The 2,500-nt window shown below is 55.4% G+C and overlaps 1 non-coding gene across 1 annotated transcript in view; it reads left to right on the top strand.

The window, feature by feature from the left end:
• Nucleotides 1-2,332: 2,332 nt before the first annotated feature.
• The window catches only part of LOC126320166 (small subunit ribosomal RNA), a 1,893-nt gene continuing 1,725 nt past the window's right edge, over nucleotides 2,333-2,500 (top strand). The window contains exon 1 of the ribosomal RNA XR_007557913.1: nucleotides 2,333-2,500. This exon is cut by the window's right edge and continues 1,725 nt beyond it. This is a non-coding gene — a ribosomal RNA (small subunit ribosomal RNA).

Raw genomic sequence — 2,500 nt, 5'->3', positions numbered from 1 at the left:
TAACCTAACTCAATTTGTCCCTTAACCTAACTCAATTTGTCCCTTAACCTAACTCAATTTGTCCCTTAACCTAACTCAATTTGTCCCTTAACCTAACTCAATTTGTCCCTTAACCTAACTCAATTTGTCCCTTAACCTAACTCAATTTGTCCCTTAACCTAACTCAATTTGTCCCTTAACCTAACTCAATTTGTCCCTTAACCTAACTCAATTTGTCCCTTAACCTAACCCACGTTGTCCCTTAACCTAACCCACGTTGTCCCTTAACCTAACCCACGTTGTCCCTTAACCTAACCCACGTTGTCCCTTAACCTAACCCACGTTGTCCCTTAACCTAACCCACGTTGTCCCTTAACCTAACCCACGTTGTCCCTTAACCTAACCCACGTTGTCCCTTAACCTAACCCACGTTGTCCCTTAACCTAACCCACGTTGTCCCTTAACCTAACCCACGTTGTCCCTTAACCTAACCCACGTTGTCCCTTAACCTAACCCACGTTGTCCCTTAACCTAACCCACGTTGTCCCTTTGCCTAACATAGTTCACTGCTCGGAATCTCTGGTGTCGTTGTTATCCTCATGTAGATGTCTTGCGAGTGTTGCTTACTTTCCACATATTCCCGCTATCCACTGTCAATTGTACTGCAATAGGACTATATCGCCCCCCCCCCCCCCTCTGCCCCTCTCTTTGTGTCTCCGTCCTCTCAAGCTGGTCGGTCTGGCGTTTGAGTGTTAAATGAGCCTCGCAGCTGTTCAGTTGCGTTCAGATGTCGACGCCCTCAGTGTACGTCGTGGTATGGTCTGTGTCCATTGTCCGCTGATGTCGTACGCGTAACCCACACGCTGTACCGATCATCGGTAGTTACGTACAGAGTGAAGTAGTGTGATACGTGTGACCGTACGCTGGCTGTGCCCAACGGTGTCGAATCTCAATTTCCATATGTTGTGCTCGATGCTACTTGTCTCGTCTCCCAATAACAGCTAGGTTGCACTGTGGTACGCCGTAGAGGCGTGTGGGAGGAACGTACGAACGCATTGTATGTCACCCTGGGTCGCTGGGGGTGGTGGTGCGGTGAGTCAGGTCAGGTCAGCGTGAGCCGTGTGATGTAGTGACGCGTGTATTCCGACTTTGTCGTATTGCCTCACACAAAGTGCTACCCTGGTGGACCGCGTTCCATATCTGGGACATGCCGCAGATGCCGGTTGACAGTGGATCGCGGAAGGGACATCGCATACGTGCGCGGGCCACCTTCCACGTGTTCTCTTCTGCACATGTCGCAGTGTGTATGTGGTCTGATGTAGCGTGTCGTGACACATGACATCCTGGCATGCAAGAATTGTTGAATTCGCAAATGTAGGTGGACATCTACGTTTACTGCCCAAGATACGCAAATGAACTGGAAATCCGTTGTTGAGCGGTTGTTCACGCTGGAGGTGAATCTGTGATGGCGACGATCGGTACAGCTATTAACCGGTTGTTTCAGCGGTACCCGCCACATCCACACACGTGACTAGGCCCATGTGGGTATGAAGCGATACGTGGCGGTGGCTTGGTGGGACTGTTCCCGGCCGGTGAAGGGGGGCCGCCCGGCGTGTTGGCCGCGCGCTGCGTGGGCGCACGCGCAACAGGCGGCTGGTGGGGGGCGCCGAGTGGCAGGAGCGCCAGCCGACGGGCTCGGCAGGCGGCGCAGCTACGCTGCGGCGCACCCTGCACGCGGCGCCTGGCGGCCAAAGTTGGTTCAGCCGAGCCCGGTGCGAAGCGCGGTGGACATCTGCAGTGTGCTGGTCTGATTGAGGACTGTGTGCGTTGAGGATGCGCCGCCGCCTGGCACTCGGCGCCGCGACGCCGTCTGCTGCTCGGTCGCCCCAGCGGTTCTCGCAGGTGGTTTGTATCGCAGTTGTGCGGACGTGTTGGCGCGTGCGCTGTGCTGGGAGAGTTCGCTTCTGCACCCAAGTGGGGCTTTGCCCTTGTGTGGCGCTGGCGTTGGAGCTGCCGGTCACCATAGGTGGCGCGTGTTGTCTCCCGCCGGCAATGCCACGACAGCACGCTCCCGGGCCTCTGTCGGCAGCGGCAAGCTCAGTTGGGAGCAAGGGTGTTCGCACTAAAACCGTCTACTCGCCTAACTCCGGGCGATTGCGCCTCTCTCGAAACCGACCAAGTACCTAGGACGGCGCTGCGCGCCGCCGGGACCTGAGAGGGTTTCGAGGTGTATCGTGCAGGGGAGCTCGGCCTCCTCCTGTTTGCAGAATAATTGAGCGGACGCTTGCGTGTTCGCGCGGGCCCCCGGGACACACTCCCGGGCGGCCGGCTGCTCAGCTCTAGTTGACGCAGCTCCCTGGTTGATCCTGCCAGTAGTCATATGCTTGTCTCAAAGATTAAGCCATGCATGTCTCAGTACAAGCCGCATTAAGGTGAAACCGCGAATGGCTCATTAAATCAGTTATGGTTCCTTAGATCGTACCCACGTTACTTGGATAACTGTGGTAATTCTAGAGCTAAT

This window comes from Schistocerca gregaria, unplaced genomic scaffold, assembly GCF_023897955.1.
Source record: "Schistocerca gregaria isolate iqSchGreg1 unplaced genomic scaffold, iqSchGreg1.2 ptg000703l, whole genome shotgun sequence".
Taxonomy (NCBI): Eukaryota; Metazoa; Arthropoda; class Insecta; order Orthoptera; family Acrididae; genus Schistocerca; species Schistocerca gregaria.
Note: the sequence above shows the minus strand (reverse complement) of the source record. Positions and strands in the feature narration are given on the sequence as shown.